This window comes from Triticum aestivum, chromosome 6D (genome assembly GCF_018294505.1).
Source record: "Triticum aestivum cultivar Chinese Spring chromosome 6D, IWGSC CS RefSeq v2.1, whole genome shotgun sequence".
Lineage (NCBI taxonomy): Eukaryota > Viridiplantae > Streptophyta > Magnoliopsida > Poales > Poaceae > Triticum > Triticum aestivum.
The window spans coordinates 454922802-454929032 of record NC_057811.1 but is presented as its reverse complement, the minus strand read 5'-3'; the positions used below and the strand labels follow the sequence as shown (position 1 = coordinate 454929032).

Genomic DNA, 6231 nt, shown 5'->3' with positions numbered 1-6231 from the left:
TCTCTCCGGAGAGCCCCGAACCTGGGTAAACTAGCGCGTGCTACTCGCATACCCGCTCCCGGTCCTATCAGCAGCAGTCTTACCCTCACACTAAGCCCTTGTGGCATCTGTCGACTCGCAAGCCCCCCGTGAGAATACCACGACAGTTGGCGCCCACCGTGGGGCGGTACTGCTACTATGCTACCACGCTGCTGCTGGTTTCGTAGTCCGGGCGGGACCATCTTCGCCATCACCGCCGCGGCGTCGCGCCGTCTCTCCGGTAGCGCTCGGGGGCTCGACTTCGACCCGCCCCCGGAGCGGCCGCACGGGACGGCGCGACCTCGTCGTCGGCCTCGCCGCCTTCGTCATCACCACCGTTGCGACGCCGGCTGTCCGTCCGCGCGCGCGCCATGCGCTGGGCCTCACTTCGGCGGCCACATCCATCCATGCGCCTCGCGTCTGCTCCCCTCCATGATGCGCCTTGCTACGGCCGGAACGCGCTCCTCCACATACCATCTATGCAAGCTAGCCAGATACAAATCAGACTATGGCCATGCACTAGTCATACGCATCCCAAATACATGATATACGTCGCATGTACACCACCCATGATTAAGTCGGATGCAAGTCGGACACTTGCCATACAATGCCCGTACACTCCCAAAAATCCATGGCGTCTCTGCATCAGTCCCGCAACCGAGCACCGCGTTGCGCCACGCCCGCTCCGGGAGTCGGCCCGCGCGGCTGCTCCACCGTGCCCGGCCTTCTCCGGCCTCGTACCCACGCCAGCTCTCCTGCAGCCTCGCCGTCCCTGCGCCGAGCTGCCCCTAGTCTCCCTCCGCGCGCCCGAGCTCTGCCCCTGCCTCCACCTCCGAGCCGCGCCATGTCGCCGCTTTGGTCGGCTCCCGCGCGCTCGCGGGCCGGCTTGCCGCTCCACTCGCCCGTTGGCCGGCTCCCGCCCGCCCGCCGACCTCCAGCGGCTCTGCTCCTCCACGCCCGAGGCCACCGCCGGCTTGCTTCGCGCCTGCGCCGCACCACCCAGCCGCCGCTCTTCCCCGCCACCCGGCCCGCCGGCTCCGCCCGCGCCGGCTCCTCCGCACGACGGTCGGCTCCGCTCGCACGGCCGCCTCCGACCATGGCCGGCTGCTCTGCTCCGCCTGCCGGGCCCGGCTCGCGACTCCCGCGCCAGCCGCCGCGTCGCCTCCGCCCCTGCCGAGTCGCCCCGGTTCGGCCTCGGCCGTCTCCGCATCCCGGCCTCTCCAGCGCCGGTTCCGCGCTGGCCGGCTCGCCGACCCGTGAGCCGGCTCCGCCTGCTCGCCGCCTTGTCGACCCTCCCGCCTGCCGGCTCCGGCCTCCGCCGGCCGCGCTCACGTCCGCCTGTGCGCCTACATGCCCTGGTTGGCCCCTACCCCGCGCGCTCGCCGGCTCCCGTGCCGGCTGCATCCCGCCATCGCTCCCCGCAGCCGGCTGCACAAGTGGCCGGGATGTAAAAAGAGAAAGAAGGAAAAAGTAGAAGAAAAGGCCGACTGCCCACTAGCCGGCTGAAGAAAAGTCTTCGGGCCGGCTAAAAAAAGGTGTGTGAGCGTCCGCCTGCCCAGATCCGGCTGGCCGGGTGCCTACAGCCGAGAAAAAAGAAAAGAAATATGCGTCCGACCGCTGGCTACCTGGCCGGCTACAAAGGGCCCGACTGCTGTGTCGGAGTCCGCCTGCCCAGCCAGCTGAAGAAGAAAAAGAAGAAGACAAAGTAGTCGCCGGGAGATCGGGCCCGACTGCTTAGCAGTCGGCCCGAATCTCGGGGGCTACACCCAGCGGGTGCGCTGACGCGCCCCCGCGAGGAAGAAGACAAAGTAGTTGCCGAAAGATCCGGCCCGACTGCTCAGCAGTCGGCCCGAATCTCGGGGGCTACACCCAGTGGGTGCGCTGGCGCGCCCCCACGGAAGATTGCAAACAAGAGAAGAGTTTCGTCCGGCTGCCAGGAGCCGGCAGAAGAAGAAAAAGGGCGCTGCAAGACGCCTCGCCGCCTGGCCGGTCGAGCCTGACCGGCCAGGACCCCTCCTCGAGCGCCTAGAGGCTCGAGGGCTACACCCAGCGGGTGCGCCGACGCGCTCCGCGAGCGCCGAGCCGCGCCAGCTGTCTTCGACGACCTCCGCCTCGGCTACACGAAAATCAATGTGAGCTCCTCACCCGCATATTTTTTCACCGCGAGAGCACGAATAACCCCGAGCGATGCTCGGGGGCTATCTCCGCATTTTAATACAGTTGCAGCATTGTTCGCCCCGGCACCAGCCAGAGTTGGCCTGGGGGCTGACCGCTTGGCCTGAGACGATAGTTCCCGCAGACGGCTTAGTAGCGTGCGCGGTACCAAAGGCCCACTCTTAGTCACAGACCGCAGAGCGGCTGTCCGGCTAGCAAGAGTGAACGCTGGAGGCCACCCACGCGAAAAACGTCCGGGAAGAAAAACGGTTCGGGCGACCCGGCCGTTTTCTTTATGAGTATCTGCTCGATTAAATTCGCTCCCAGAATCTGAGTATTGTACACTCCACTCCGCGGCCCACTCTCAGCCACAGACCGCAGAGCGGCTGTCCGGCAAGCGAGAGCAAGCCAAAGAGTGGAGGGAACATGAAAGAGATTGAAGGAGGCCCGGACGAAATCGAGCCGGCACCCTCCGCATAAAACGTGCAGTGCTAAAAGCAATCATTTGATATATCTGCGTTGGCTAACTTTGTCGTTTGCATGATCATTTCCATGAAACACCCGCCAAAAAAACCTCCGCCCAACTTTGCCAAGTTGCCCGGAGGCTTGGGGGCTACTGTCGGAGTAATTGGCCACGGATACCCCGAAGACGGCGAGACAATAGTTTAAGACATCGGGGCTAGCAAAGCCCCTCAGTCCGACTGCCCGGCTGCTCCTGCCGGCTCCCCGTCCGACTGCTCTGCCCGACCGGCTGCCGGCTGCCGACTGCTCCAACCAGCCGGCTGCCGACACCAGCCTGACCCGACACCGACGTGGCGGCCATACCGCGGACGAGACGGCTGTACCTCGATGCCATCATGTATAGTGTCACTTGTCCCCTGGCACTATTTATGAAGTGACCCAGGGGACAAGCATGACACCCCCACCATGCCTTGCTCCCATACCACCACATAGCTTAGATAGTAAGCTAGCTCCACACTATATATATAGCTATCCATCCATCCATCCATCGACGGGCACATGGAGTCCCATGGGCACATACATGCTCACGCACACACCCACGGCCAAGAGCCATTCGGCCACTAGAGCACGCATGTTCATCCGGCCATACGCATATACAAAGTCAGATGCTTATTGCACTGACCAAAGATACAGCTCCAGGAGCACTCTGTACCAGATATATCAGATATACTCAGACATGCAGGAGTAGGGGTATTATCTCTCCGGAGAGCCCCGAACCTAGGTAAACTAGCGCGTGCTACTCGCATACCCGCTCCCGGTCCTATCAGCAGCAGTCTTACCCTCACACTAAGCCCTTGTGGCATCTGTCGACTCGCAAGCCCCCCATGAGAATACCACAACAACGTGTTTCCTTGAGGTTTGGCTTCTACATCACCTTCTTGGACCTTTAGTTGCACTGGCGGAGCTTCGTGAGGGCAAAAGCGTGACATGGCCCGCCCAGCCCCTGGGGTAAAAATGCATGTAGTAGTACAGATATACAGTAGCCCAGCACACCACTGTCTTGCTTGCATATAGCCTCGCCTCTTCACGATTCTCTTCTTGGCATACATCCTCCAGTAGAGCAGCATACCGAAGCTAGAACACGATTACGCGTACAACAGCAGGGAGGGCCAGAGATGTAGCGCACAGCTGCAGAGGTTGAGTCGCCGGTCGTACGGTCGCAACTTGTAGCAGCACAGAGCGGTGCAGAGGCCCGAGGCCCGAGCGGTGCAGCGGCGGCTTGACCAAGCCCCAGGAGGAACCTAGCAGCGGCCGCGGCCAGCCGGGCGAGTAGCAACCTAGATGACAAGCGTTGCTGCACAGGCACACGCGCTCTGAAATGCAATCAATTGATAATACACATCTTAATTTGGTACTCAATCCGTATCAAAATATAAGACAATATTTGACAATGTCAATGTCAAAACGTCTTATATTTTGATAGAGGGATTACTAGATAATTGTCATTGGGCAAGGCTAATCAATGCAAAATCAACTTGGTTTTCGAGAGAAAAGGAGATGATATAATTACATATGAAGTTGAGAAAGATTTTTCAGCAGCAACACTTCATCCATTGCTTGAGTTGAAATATTTTGTGTTTTCTTTTAGTTTGGCCCGCCCATGTTTTCCTTCGGAGCTCCGCCACTGTTTAGGAGATTTTTCTCACTCAGACTGTCCCTAACGGGATGCTTGCAAACCCATTACCATCTCACACAAATAACAAAGAATCCACCAGGATTCACCGAACACTGAACTCTGATCTCTGAAGGATGTTTTGGAACTGAAGAAATAATACCTATCATTGAAACTCCTGCAATGATAACACTGTCGCTACGTGTACCACTGCCATCAATAAACTTTAAGTTCAAGGGATGTTCAATGCACATGCAATTTTGGTTCTGGTTCACTACAGTTCAGGAGGCAAAAATAGAAAACAACATGAGAAGAAAAAATCAAATGAAAGGAAGGAAGGAAGAATCATGTGAGAGAAGGGACTACTTACACAAAAATTGATGCCCAAAATTACCAGATGGTTGTGCATGATGTCACTTACATTAAGGTCATGCACAGACATAGCCCCCAAGGCACAAATCCAACATGCCCTCATCGTATTTAAAGTAGACACATGATATGTTGCATATGACGCTCATTCTATGCAGTGGGGTAAGAAGGCTCCATCGCAAGGCCACACATGCCTTTCTTGTCGGGAATGTCCTTCTCCATTCTTAAATATCCGTTCTCGCCCCATGTTGTTCCCCATGAATTCTTCAGCAACCAATATTTTGTGCCATCGCTGGTCTTGCCATAACCAATAAACGTAATACCATGGTCCAGGTCTGTGCCACATGAGCCTGTCATCACTCCACCTTTGTAAAATTGGAAGGTCATATCTCCTCCATCTACAGCCACCGAGACGGGTTGGCTTGCGACGGCTTGCATGAGAGCTCCCTCGTTGTTGGCTGGAACATCCTCATAGCTTTTGATGGTTGCGGCACCATTGGTTCCACTCTTGCACTTGTCATCTGCCGCGGTATATGGATAGTTGGACTCGATTGTGAGACCGCCATTCTTGATTATGAACTTGAAGGCATCATCCATAAGCCCACCTTCGCAACCTTGGTCTTCACCATGGACATCACAATCCACTAGTTCTTGCTCACACAACGAGATAAGCTTGCCGGTCTTGAGCTTAACGACGCCCTCTGTAGCAGCGACAGCAGAAAAAGCCCAGCAACAACCTACAAATGTTTACGTTTGTGCAGATACTATAAGAGGACATTCTCATTAAAAATTCAAACATATATGCAATATATTATTATCCTAAAAATACTTACCACATTGGCCCTGATCCTTGATGGGGGTGACTGCTCCTTTCGTTCTCCAGTCTACGGTTGCTGAAAGTGCATCAAAACTTACATTCTCATACCTGAATCCGGTAGGCATCCTCTCCATGCTCGGTTTGTACCCCTTGTTAGCCTTTGTCGCATTGAACTCCTCGTTCGTTAGGTCGGCGAACTGATTGACGCCCAAATAGAACTTGAGGTTCTTGGCATTAAACGACTTGATGAACCCGACATTGGCCTTGAACACCCCGAATCGTTAAGCCTTCTCAGCATCGTCCTTGTACACACGGCCGTACTGCACCATCCAGCTCTCGTGCCTTGCCACCATCGACAAGTCATCGCTGAGCTCACGAGCTGCTAGGACCGAACTGCAGAAGCAGACACATCCGAGGATGCCAAGGATCAAAGCTTTTGGGATGGCCATGTTATGTTTGATTAATTGCTTGCTACTACTAGTGTGCAGTGTGTGCTCTGGTTTGGTTTTGTGAATGGTACTGGGTGTCTTATATAGTTGCATGGATGTATGTATTTGAATATGGGGGATTGAGATGGTCTCCAACGTAGCGGTGAAGTACATCTGGTAGGCGGATAGTATAAAATAAATATGTGTGCATATGGCGTACGCTTTCCTTAGCATATGAGAATAATAGACATGTTGTGCCGGAACTTTGGATGTTAGTACAAGAAAAATCAAGTAACCATGATTACGACATA

At 55.8% G+C, this 6231-nt stretch overlaps 1 pseudogene; it reads right to left on the bottom strand.

Annotated features, from left to right (window-relative positions):
• Nucleotides 1-4825: 4825 nt before the first annotated feature.
• LOC123141977 (senescence-specific cysteine protease SAG39-like) lies at nt 4826-5985 on the bottom strand (annotated as a pseudogene).
• Nucleotides 5986-6231: the final 246 nt, after the last annotated feature.